Here is a 13,276-nt window from a genome sequence, read left to right on the forward strand (position 1 = left end):
ATGTGTTATTCAAACTCGTTGAGATGTTTGGCATAAGGATTTTGCACATTGCACCAATCAAAGGTATTCTCAACCACCTTCAACCAGTCACAAATAGAGCAACAAGGATCGTCCTAGTGCAAAAAAGCACTGAACAACTGAAACCTTGTCTGAAGGTCTTCACTGGTTCCTTGTTATGTTGCCCTATGGTATGCAATGCTATGTTATGTTGTTAGGATTTGTACCGCACATCACTGTCATTTGCAAGGTTTCCAGGTGCTCTGGCAATTCTGAAAAAGAGTAGGTCTATTCAAGTAGATGGGAGGAGGGGAAAATTAAAGATGGCAATGCTTTGTGTTGATAAAGCAAATTAGACATACCCTGAGATCTGCGTTTTTGACATCTTACTAGTTGTACCGTGCTAGAAGGATCAAGGTCTTTGCATCCATATGGGAAGCCTCCTGCTTGCATGGTAGGTGTTTGTTGGCCGATGGGTGGGTAGGTCAGTTGGTGCTAGAGTTATGTAGTTGTGCTCCTTGGAATCACTCAATAGGATCCTTGAAGCTGTGTGCATATGGATAGTTTTGGTGTGTCCATAAGGTGGAAAGACAGAATTGGGTTGATAGAGATGTGATTGATCCAGCTGGATTCTGTGTCAATTCTGAACTCATGCCATCACTGTTGTGCTGTTTGAGAGAGAAGAGGTAGGTATCATCTTGTTGTGTTGGTGGTTATCTAAGGGCATGGTTGTACTATAATCTCTAGATCCAGTCTCCAAGCATCCTGGGTTGGATTTCTCCCCGCTGGTTCGATGGTTGGGAGACGGTATGGTGTTCCCTTTGTATGTGCCCATGTCATGGATGGTTGATCGAGCTGTGCTTTTTCAGCTGTTTGTTGAGTTTTTGCTAGATCCCATTGGTCATACATTGAAATTACAGGTTTTTGACTTTGTTTCTGAATTTGCGCTGGTTTTATAATGTGCATATTTCCCTTGGAAGAGTGTTACAAAGTTTGGCCACCATAGTTGAAAAGTCAGAGCCTTTATGTCTACCTCTGTTTAATCTCCTGTCTTTTATTAGCATGTCGATTCTGAATGTTATATCTCTAGGTGTGTCGTAAAGTGAGAGTTTGGTTTGGATGAATTCTGCTCCTTGACCTCTATTAGCAATGCATAGAGCCTTGAAATAGATGTTCTCTTAACCGGAATCCAATATGATATGATATGATAGTTTATTTATATAGCACCTATACACAATGTGTTTCAAAGTGCTTCAAGGCAAGGAGGGGAATGAGGGAAAATACAAAGACAGGCTATGAACAGTAAGGATGTGAAATTACCTATCGTACTCGGCCTGACGACATTTCAGATAGTGCAAGAGCTAAGACATAGATAAGGAAGGGAGAGGGAGAAGGAAATGGAAACAGACAGGCGACTACTGTACTAGGCCTGACAACATTTCTGGTAGAGCTGGAGAAAAACAAAAGGTGATGGAGAAGGGTACAGAAAGGGAGAGGAGGAACAAAACAAGCGACTATCGTACTAGGCCTGATAACATTTCAGATAGTGCTGGAGGGGGGGGTAAGGAGCGGGAGAGGAGACAGACGAGGTTGCTATCATACTAGTTCCAGGGACAATTCTGATAGAGTAGGTGCATAGAAGAAAGTAAGGGAGGAGGGGAGGAGATAGGAAAAGGGAGAAGGGAGAGGAGGAGAGAACAGAGAGTAAGCAGTCAAAAAGAGTGGAGAAGCAAGAGGGGAGAGTGAATACAATTGCAGAAGTCAGTAGTAACACATAATGCTGCAAGCCAGGATACAAGATGAAGATTGGAACAGCATGATTCAGGGCCACCATGGGTACAAGATGCAAAGGAAGTCCAGCATGAGAGTTGAGAAAGGGTGACGCACCGTGAATCAATGAAGTCCATAAAAGTCAAATCCAGTATTGGCTACAAGACGGTGATGGTGAAACCAGAATGTATCAGGACAGACTCCTGCACTAGTAGGCTGGAGGGGGAAGGAGCAGGGTAGAAGAATCAAGCAAAACAGACAACACATGTGTGCAAGAAGGGTGGGGGGCAAAAGGGAACATCACAGGGGGGGCAGAGGGGGTGGAGAGGGCCAGTGGGAACAGAGGGGGTATACACATGTTGGTGCATGCTTAACTGCTGCCTGAGCAGGGGTTCGGGCCCTGGGACCCCCTGGTCCGAACAGGTCTAAACAGGAATTGCCCTTTTCTTTATCTGCCCTTCACTTCGGACGCCCGGGTGAGAGACGCCCTTTATCTAAGAGGTAAGAGCAATAAGGAAGAGGCAGGGCTAAGAAGGTGAGTGGTGCTTAGGACAGGTGACCTAGATCCACTTGCACCTGCTCCTCAGCTTCAAAGGAAAAGAGGCTGGAGGGCTCCTTACGTAGGGAAAAGAGCAGCAAGCAGGAAGGTACCAGGTAGGCGGGCTTGCTAAGCAGTGTATAAGAGTGTCAACCAGGAAGGCACCAGATGGGCGGGGCTTAGGCCAGGTGACCTAGATCCACTTGCACCTGCTCCCCAGCTGCAAAGGAAAAGAGGCTGGAGGGTTCCTTAAGTAGGGAAAAGAGCGGCAAGCAGGAAGGCACCAGGTGGGCGGGGCTTGCTAAGTGGTGAAAAAGAGCAGCAACCAGGAAGGCATCAGGTGGGTGGGGCTCAGGCCAGGTGAACTAGATCCACTTGCACTTGCTTGCCAGCTGCAAAGGAAAAGAGGCTGGAGGGCTCCTTTCTCTTAACAGCTGGTGTTGTTGAGTCTGAGTAGTAATCTGGCTACTGTGTTTTTTTATCATTTGTGTTAGTTTTTACAGCATACATAGATAAACACTGTTGGGACTAGAGATATGACAGCCAACATTCTATTTGGGAAGGTGAAACATGGAATAATCTATTTGATGAAGCATAAGTGGTCAAAGCATTTTTTGATTGTTGAGTTTACTTGGGTTTCCATCATGAGGCTGTTGTTAATTAATATGACGAGATCCTTGATCACTTTATATGTTCTAGGTGTAAGGAACCTGAGGGTGTCCTCACTTCTTTCCCCAATACATCCTCCCATGAGGTGGCCAGGAAAAGGCTGTCGCTTTCGGATCCTGACCCTGGGGTTGGATATGCGAGGGAGGATCACCTAGGTGGAGGAGACCTGGGGAGTGGAGGATGAGGCACCCTTGGGTTAGACATGGTATCCCCATTTGCCTTTTCACTATGAATGTAATATTCTGCAGGTCTTTGTAGGGTATTATTAATTCCTTCCCTATTTTCATAGACAACCTACTCCCGACATACACCACTTAAGTACTGAAATGAGGAGGCCACCATTAAAACAGAGGAAAGATTAGACAAAGAAACATGAGTGGTCTATTTGTTGGGGCTCATTACCATGGAGCCGGGAACTTTAAAACAGGCTCACCTGAGAAGTATAGGGTGAAGCACGTCAAGTGCAAAGGACAGTTTCAGGGCAGAAGCTGCGGCGGTGAGCAGGCACCTTCTCGAGACGCTGGGAGGTTTTTAGAAAATGATCTGGTGCAATGAGCGAGTGGGGCTCATTGATAGTCTAAGGCAGAGCAGAGAAAGCGGTGTGGTACTGAGCGACGGTATCAGGTGCGTTGGAGAGGCTTCTGATAGCTCGCCGGTGCAGGACCACTGACTGCAGCTGACCGAAGCTCTGCAGTAAGAAGCTGGGAAGCAAGGAAGCTGTGGAGGATGCTTAACGTCAGAAGGGATCAGCGCGAACAACCCGTGAATGGAGACGAGTCTCCAGAAAGTTGACAAAAGGGGAAATCCGGCCGTATGAAAGCCAGTGAGTGAGCCTGGATGAAAATGGGGCCCTGGACACAAGGAATGGGCAACTTTAAAGCCAGAGACATTTAGTTTTGAATATCTGAATTGAATGTAAGGAAAAAGTGAATGGAAATCAAGAGACAGTTGATTTATTATATCTGAATTGATTATAAGGGCAAGGTGAATGGAAAACAAGCATTGCCAAGAGTCAAAAAGGCCTGCATTAATAAGAAACAAGTAAGCTAACATTGTTAAGAGTTAAATGATCAAGCATTGCTAAGAGCCAAGAATTATTAAACACAAGAACCAAAATAGTAACAAAACGAGTATGCAAGAGAATAGGTTTCATAGTAGGAGAGTGCATTGGGAGGCTTACACTGTCTTGTGAAACCTGAACTATAACAGCAGCCACGTTTCCTAGCAGGAGAGTGTACTGGGAAGCCTTTGTTGGTTTTGCAAGTGAAAGCTACTGGAGAAGTGAATGTTAATGACATCTGTGAGAGTAAAGCTTCAAAGGAGTTGAAAGGACATTCAGCCAATCATCATGTTACAGCTGGAACAGTGGCAAGAAACCTATGAAACAGAATCAAGCAAGGAGTGTCGGTTGAGTGACCTGTAATGGGTGGACCGTGTGGTCCGACAACTGTGCCTAAACCAAATACACCCACCTAAGGAAAAACCACACTGTGATTAAATAAAGAAAGCTTATGTGAACTGAGATTGATAAGCTGAACTTTACATATTGGTGACAAGTAACCAAACTCGAAGAGCTGGGGAAAGATTAACCATCCCAAGGAATTGTATTGTTTTGAAATATTGGAAGATTTGAAAGCCAGGGGAAGGGAACCCCTGTGTTGTAAAGTGAACTATTTGAATCATGGAGAAAGGAAACCTTTTCCACTTAAGAGTTGGAAGAAGCTCGGAACTATTGTTTGCAACACTTATCATTAGATGCTGACATTCCTACACATTGGGCCTGATTACGACCCTGGCGGTAAGGCAACAATGGCGCCGGTAGTTCTACCGGCCCGTTGTTGTCTCACCGCCTCATTACGAGTTCTGCTCGTGGGGCTTCCCTGTATGCCTGGTCAGACCAGACATGCAGAGCGGCACCCGCTAGCTGAACAGAATGCTAACAATGGTCCCATCATTAACGGGATAGTTGTTAGCATCCTCCCCCATTCCAATTGAGCCCTATGGGGGCTCAAATGGAAATGGGGATGTACCAGGTCTGGGTCCCGTGAATGGGAATTACCGGGCCCGCAAAGGTCGGAATGGCCCTGTAATTCCTCATTTTTCGGGACACGGAACCGAGTTTGGAGGTAGCCATGCTGCTAAAAACAGCATGGCTACCTCCAAACTCGTAATGAGGCCCATTGTATTCAGTTAGAAGTGAGGGCAAGTACAGGGTTTGGACACAGACAGACATTTGCTTTGGACTTCCTAACACATACTACCATTAGTTTCATTTAGGTAGGGAAATCCCACCTTAGCTAAGGGCAAGTTAGGCATTTTCACAACCTTTTTTTTTAGTTAATAAATGTTTCTGTTTCATTTATGATGCCTTCACAAAGGGCATTTACCATTTCCAGACGCCACGGCTAAGGTATTTCAGGAGAGGCACGATGTGAGACAATTATTACTTCAGTTTTGATTGAATTCAGCTTCAGGTGATTAGCGATCATACATTAATATATCCTTGTTAGTCAGTTGCAAGGGTGGTGCTGGAATTCTCTTAGCCTGTCATTATGTATGAGTCAGAAGTCGTCCGTATAGCTGTACCAAGAGGGGCCATGTGTTTTTATGATCTTGATCAATGAAGCGAAACCGATGTTGAAAACGGATGACAAGACATTTGTTCCTTGCCGTACTCCACATGTTTTGGTCCAGGGGGTCGAGCTGAAAGGGGTGAGCAAGGTGATAGCTATCCCATTTGTCGAGAAGGATTTTATCCAATTTAGAGGGGTGTTATAAAGTCCAGTTTATTCAAGCAGACAATCGGTGCCCTGTGGTTGACAGTGTTGAATGCCTCTGTGACTTCAAAGAGCAAGAGTGCTGCAGCTGTGTTTTCGTCACAGATATTTTGAGGTCATTCCTGATGGGTACTAATGCGGTTTTGGGGCCTCCTATGGGTCTAACACTGCCTTATTGAGTAGTCTTATGTTGTTGGATTCTACATGCTCCACCATGTGTCTGCATGCACAGCTTTCTAGAATTTTGGCTAGGTATGGTATGTCTGGGATGGGCTCGTAATTTAAGAAGACCTCTGGGTCACCCAATGCATTTTAGAAGTGGCTTAATGGAAGCAGTACTGAATGCTGTTTTTACGATTCCTGTTTCAAGTGAGCAGTTCGTAAGTGTGCGAAAACTGTGTAAGTGTTTCCTTGGTTCCTAGTTGGTGTTTCCTACCTTTCTTTGTAGATATCTGTGGCTTGATGATCCATTGGAGAGCCGTCATTACTTCTTATGTTCACCAATTTGTGAACTCTATTGACGATAGATGTTTGAATCTGTAGAGTGGTTGGAGATATCTTAGCATAGTTTTTGGGTTGGGCTCGGAGCATTGCTTCTACATGCAGTGTGTGTCACCTCATTACTGATTTGGTTGCATTCTTTCATTGGGTGGTTAGGGACCTTGCTGATGCAGTCAGAGTAGTAGAACTTCTTTTCATTAATGATTTCTGATTTGTAGTGGCGGAACTGCCTTTGGTAGGCCACTTTACTTTGTCAGTTACATAGTATTTCCCTCTGGTCTCTCCTAGTAGTATACTTCTACTTTCAGTGTTATTGAAAGTGGTGTATGTTCTTCAAGGTTGTGATGCATTTTAAAGGTGTGAGTGCATCTAGTGCCTTTGTTATCCAGTTCTGTGGTGTCATCACGTTTTCTTAGGGCAGTCAAAGGTCTGATCCCTGGGGGTTTAGTTTGATTTCATCCGTAAGTGTTCTGAGGTCCTCAAGGCTTTATGTTTTCCAGCTTCTTTTGGTAATTGACGTTTGACCTTTGTGTGTTGATAGTAACACGTACCATCAGGTGATTCCTCTGTAGACCTGAATGCGAGAGGCAGATTTTTCAGGCCTTGAGTTTGCATCAGTGGTGTGGTATGTACATGGATTGCTTCTTTTACCCTTTGTTTGAAGTGGAAGCCGGCCATGTAGGAGGTCAGACTTCTGTCTCTGTGCCGTTTCCACCTGTTTTTCTAACCTTATGTCAACATTTCTTAGAAGGAATAAGTGTTGGTGATTAGATTAGCAGTTCGAGACACAAAAGTGTGCAAAAGTTAGCAAGTGCCATACTTAGAACTATGAATATTGGCATGTGCCACATTTGCATAGAATTGTGAACATTAGCCTCTATTGTCATACCAATGTGAACATTCGCCTGCGTCGCATCCACTCTTCAGGATTCTCAAATCCAAGTGTAGCCTCCATCTCTGTCTATTATATGTTAAAACCCACTCACTGTGGAACCGAGGCCTCTCTTCCGCTATACAGAACATTAAAATCCAGGCATAGTGCCCATCGATCTCTACTGTATGGTGTAATGTATTGTGAAACCTAGGCCTCTCCCCCTCTCTACTGAATCCTCAGATCCAGGTGTAGCTTCCATCTCTGTGTATCATATGCGGAAACCCACTTTCTGTGGAACCAGTACCTTTGCCCACTTTACAGGACTCTCGATATTGGGTATGACCTCCATCTTTGTCTATTGTATGGTGAAACGTAGTGTACTCTGAGACCTGGGCCTCTGCGCCACCATACCAGACTCTTAACTCTAGGCATTTAGCCAAACTGTGAAGGTCAGCTGCGAGACAAATAACCCACTAACCAAAAATGCTCAAAAACTCTGCATACCTAACTCATACAAAAACCTACACAACCACCTCTCGCACAGCAAGACGCACACACATCACCACACTGCAACAACAAAGAAACAACACATAAGCCGCACCAACAGCACACGAGGCCTGACTTCAATCCGACACTTGCACCAAAGCTCAGCGCACAGTGTATACCAAACTGAAGCCGCCAACAGGACACCACTTCTCTCACTATCCTACTCCCTCTTCACCTTACTAACCCAACCCGCATTCTCGTTTACAGATCCGCCTGAGTGCCTCAGGACCAACTCTGTTGGTGACAGTGCGCGGTACAAATACCTTTAACATTTATACCATACATCATGCTGTCTAACACTTAGGGTCACAATATATGGGCAAAGATGTGAAAGTGTATGTTACAATAAGGAACCTCCAATCTATGAACACAGGTCTCCTGTGAATGAAAATGGCAAAACAGGGTTTGAAAAGGAGAGAAAGGACTGTGTCCAATAAACCTCAAACTCTGGCACAACCTCGCAGAAAACATCCGAATTATATCCACATTATGACAAACATAAAAACATCTGTTTCTTGAAGCCTCCCCTACTTGTCTTTGGGTACTTTACCTGGACATCAGTGGTCCTTACTGACCGTCCCTGATCCCCTCTGCTCAGGCCAAAAACCTGAAAGGGGGACTCACAAAAAAAGGTCTATGCATCACTCTTTGGCTTTTGGTCAGGCACTGGTCGTCTATGTTTACCTGCTTTCACCAGCTCAATTTGGCCCTGGACATTTGGGAATGCAGGTATAGGGCTTTCTAGATCGCTTTGCTTCCTTACCAACCACTTCCCTTCCCCCTTGTTGCCACACAATCAACCAGCAACTCCTTAAAATGCTAGCTGCTTGGAGCTTGTTGGTCTGAGTTTATAATGTCCAAATTATTAACATAAAATAAATAGATCGATCGGCAGGTAGTAAGTTACGACTTCTGGAAATGTTTCTCCCCAGAGAGATCACTTCTTTTTCTCAATTGGTAAAGGTGTTTTATAAAGAATGTCGATTTGCATAGTCTGTTACTTGTCTTCAATAGTTAAGAGAAACCTAACACCATAAACACAATACCTTGTCTGTCCAGCCTTGCAAATTGGCATTTAAATAATGTTCTCATTTATTTATGTATTATTTATTTATTTTTACATTTGTAAAGCACACAAAACCCAAAGGCAACAAGGCACTGGTTGCAGAAGACAGGTAGCAGAAGGGAGAAGAGGGTCAGTGAAGGGGAGGGAACAGGAGAAAGGGGGAGCAATCATATAAACAGAGTGGTTGTAAGTTGTTTCCTGAATGGCCAGTTAGAAGGTTCGGCTCACAGGTGCCGTCATATTGACTAGTACCCCTTACAAAACAACCAAATGTTCCTTCCTATATCAGCTGCAGGTGCCACTTTGTTGATTGTGCTGCTAGAATTAATTTAGTGAGGTAAAGTAAATGCTTTGTGAGGAAGCACGTTGCTTAACCGGAATCAAAGACGAAGGAAAGGTGGCAGTTGGCCATCTAGCCTCTGCTATCGCCAGTATATTCCTTATTGGTTTGGCATTCTAACAGATACTTGCAAGATTAGGAAACCAGTTTTCCTGCTTAATGGAAGAATCTGATTGGTCCTTAAGTAGCTATTGATATTTTTTAAATCATCAGGAATGGGTCAATCATGGGTTGGTGTTTCCAAGTCCTTATTCAGATTGGCAAGATTTTCATTTCTAGATGGTCCCTCCTGTAAGGTGAGTTCAGTGCTTTATCAAAAACTTCAGTTAACATTGAAATAGGCACCCCCCAGAATTGCTTCTGAGAAAGGTCCACCCTGTGCACACCCCATGTACCACCACACACGATTGGTGGGCATCATAGGCTTTCATTGGAGCTTGCACTGAGCAGGCTCTCAACCTTTTATAAAAACTATAACATGGCTCTCCTGACTAAAATCATGGCCACTTGTGGGGTTGTTCCATCTGTGCATGCAATCTCCGGGTGGGTAAAAAGTAGATGCAGTGATAGTCAAATGTAAATGCTATATTAACTGCATGCTTTTTATTACCAGGATTTTTTATGTATGTATCTAGGTCTCATTGCTATTAACTTAGCTTCATCTCAAAATAAGTGGCCGAGATCTGTATATTTCCATAACCTGTTAAATAAAGAGAAAACACAATGGAAATGATCTTTGAGAGGATGGAGGAGGACAGAAATGTAGTGTATCATTGACCCCTTCGAGTCAAAACAACCAGAGCTGGAACCAAGTTTCTAAGATTGGGGTAAAGGGGTTGCTCACGAAGGCTTAACCCTTTAGAGAAAGGACAGCTGTGAAGAATAACACTTACATGTGTATGCTTGATAAATTGTAAAGTTCTTGTCAAATATGGGCTTCAACACGAATTAAATAACCTCGTGCAGAGCCCACATTTGGGATGCGCCTCTGCCCAAGTGCAGACTAGAGTATTCGGATACTGCATAACACACGCCCAAGAACGGGACAGAACATTCCACAGACAACAGGAAGAGAAGTGTACATGCATTACGTTTCGCAGTGCAGAACAGCGAATATGTCTGGCGCATAAAATAAATCCCTCGTGCAAGCAGGTTTTCAAAGCTAGGCGTTTGGGACGTGGTTTATAAATGAATGATCCATTTGCGTGTGCGTCGGTGGATATGCCGCTGCCGCTGCTTGCTGTTGTGTATTCTCGAGTGGTAGTCAAATGAGCGAAGCAACAGCCCCAGAAATAATGGCTTCGGAGCTGTGCAGTAGGTGATTCCGAGGAGCGGTGGGGGTTGCTGGGACATTTCATTCTAGGCCTATTGCTCAAAGGTGTCTGCGCAGCCCTAAAACAATAATTGCTGTATGAATCAAGAGAAATGCCTGGCGATGCTTAAATTGCAGCCAGAAAGCAGTGGGCTTGGAGTAATGAATTCGTGTTAAATGAAGATTTATATTAGTTTGTGGGCTGTAGTAACTTCATCTCTGGTGCATAAATAAAGCAGAACATGTCCTGCTACGGCAAGAGCCGTGCATACTGTGGATATATGGGAACCAATAGAGATGCAAACTTGGAGCCTTGACCAGTGAAACCCCAATAGAAAAGGAATGATAACGACTACATATTTAGCAATCTCAAATTTCACACGCACTCTAAAACCACTCTTGTCCTCTGTAAACTGGCTTGCTGTGCCACTACCTCTTTTTTTGTCTTACAAACTATGCATTCTGCCCCTTGACAAGATTATTAATTTCCCTACAAGGACTGTCTTTGAACTCTCTCCCGTCACCCCTACTTCCTCCTATCAACAGCCGGCTGGGTGGCTAAGTGTGCAAAACAGTGCCAAAATCAAATTTCCCATACTAATGCACGCAACCATCCACGGTAAGGCACCGCTGTATCTATCCTCTTCTCTGCCTCGCCCCCCACCTTGTGGCACCTTGCCCGTTTCACTCTTCTTGCTTTGCTTACTTGGAACTCGCACCCCTCTGCAATTCAAAACACCGTCCACATCATCGATGAATTCTAAGGTAAATTCAGAGCCCAAATCCTCGCTTCCGAGCTATCCTCTTGACTCACCTGTCCACTCTTATTACTCGCACCTTCCCTCACTGATAATCAGACTCTTCCCTCACCTTTCCTAACCACACCAGACCTTAATATTTTGAGATCAGAGCACATGCTTAGACTGTCTACCCGCTGGCACTTAAATGGCCTAAATGTGTCCATTGTATTGTTGCTGGTATCTGTCTAATATATCCCTTCCCAAACTCAGTTATCATGCCACTCGAACTCCCCACCATTATAAGGGGCTCATTACCTCCTGTGTATCTGCTATATCACCTTTTGTACGCTCCTGTGAACAAATGAGCTTGTTTCCCTGTATGCATGTGTGTATGCAAAATAAATAAATAAATATACCTACAGATCATAGATAAAAGAAAACAATCATGAACTCTGACTGGTAAAATAGGCTTACGCCTTCAGTACTGCAGCAGAGTAAGGGGGGGTTTATGCTTTGGGTGGTAGTGGTAAATCCAGCTGTATTTGCCAAATACCACTGGATTTATTGTCCAACCGATTCAAGGTTGTGTTGAATACAGCCAGTAATATTCCATATATTCCAGGAAGATTTTTATAGAAAGTTTGTCTATTCTTGCTTTCCACTTTTCGGTGGAGGAAAAATTCCAAATGGTCCCTACATGTTTTTAAAACTTTTTTTACAGCAAAGAAGGCAAGTGCAGGTAATTCCCTTCAATACAGGAAGGGGCTTTTTGGCAAGCAGTTAAAAGGTGGGCATCACTCTCACCACCCTACCCGTGTAATGCATAAGAGGGTCAAATGTATCCCATTTGTGTGTTTAACATGAATGAAGTACTACTGCACATGATCCATTTTCTCTTTCCCATTGAAGGGGTAATGGGTTAAAGTCAAATGATTGAAAAAACACATTTTAACGTTACACTGGTGGAAGAGCTATTTCTGGAATCCCTCAGGGGTATGCAAATTCGGAAGATTTTTAGAAATACCACCAGAATTTTTTTTGCAGTATTTCATAATGGAAATACAGGCAACTCGTAATAAGCCCCTACGTTCCTGCTTCCACCCACAATGGACATTGACGTCCGTGAGTGCAGCCATCAGGCTCTGGTGTGGCTCACTTCTTTCCTCTGCGACCAACCCTCTCAGGTCCAACTTGGGTCCTTCCTCTCCGCTATCTTTTTCTCTACCTGTGGTGTCCCCCAGGGGTCAAACCAATACCTGGCACTCCTGGCCCACTGCATCGCCGCTCTCTACCCCAACTTTCAGTGTTATGCGGCTGACACCCAGCTCATTTTCAAGCTACCCTTGGCTTCCTCCTCTACTTCCCTCATCTCTGACTGTCTGTCTACTATCCAGGAGTGGTGTGCTGCCAATGACCTTTGCCTTAATGCCAATAAGACTGAGATTCTCCTCATTGGCACACCCGCTCTATGCTTTCCTGTAGCCCTCTGGCTGGCCTCTCTTGGCCCTCTTCCTGCTCCCACCTGTATGGCTAAAAACCTCAGGGTCATCTTTGACTCTACACTCTCCTTCTCTCCTCACATCTCTGACGTCTCTAAGAAGTCACACTACCAACTGCACCTCTTCAGAGGTATTCTTCCTTTCCTCTCCTTCCCCCAGAAACTCACTGTCTCCAGAGCTCTGGTTCTCTCTACACTGGACTACTGCAACTGCCTCTTTCTAAATCTGCCTGCTTCTACTCTCCGCCCTCTGCACCTTATCCAGAAAAGGACTGCGAGACTTGTCCTTGGCCTCAAGCCCAGGGATCATATCTCCCCAGGACTGAAATCTACACTGGCTCCCTGTGGCCGCAAGGATTACGTTCAAAACCCTCTGCATCATCCACAAGGCCTTCTGGGGCTTGGGACCTCACTACCTTCAACTCTCTCTTCCTAAATACCTTCCTTGTCGAGCTCTTCGCTCATCTGCCTCAAAACTCCCCGATGGTCAGTCGCTTCTCCAAACAACGAGTTGATGGTAGATCTCTTTCTTCGGCTGGGCCCTCCCTCTGGAACAGCCTCCATGCCTCCCTGAAACTTGAGGAGAATCATCTTCTATTCCGGAAGCACCTCAAAACCTTTCTCTTTGCTTCTGCTTTTTCTCCTCCT

The 13,276-nt window shown here is 44.7% G+C and overlaps 1 protein-coding gene across 4 annotated transcripts in view; it reads left to right on the plus strand.

The window, feature by feature from the left end:
* Positions 1-13,276, plus strand: part of GRIK1 (glutamate ionotropic receptor kainate type subunit 1) — a 1,552,596-nt gene that overhangs the window by 1,503,937 nt on the left and 35,383 nt on the right. The gene's annotated exons all lie outside the window — the stretch shown is intronic.

The sequence above is a fragment of the Ambystoma mexicanum genome, chromosome 7p (assembly GCF_040938575.1).
Source record: "Ambystoma mexicanum isolate Mex_15411 chromosome 7p, UKY_AmexF1_1, whole genome shotgun sequence".
In the NCBI taxonomy this organism is placed as follows: domain Eukaryota; kingdom Metazoa; phylum Chordata; class Amphibia; order Caudata; family Ambystomatidae; genus Ambystoma; species Ambystoma mexicanum.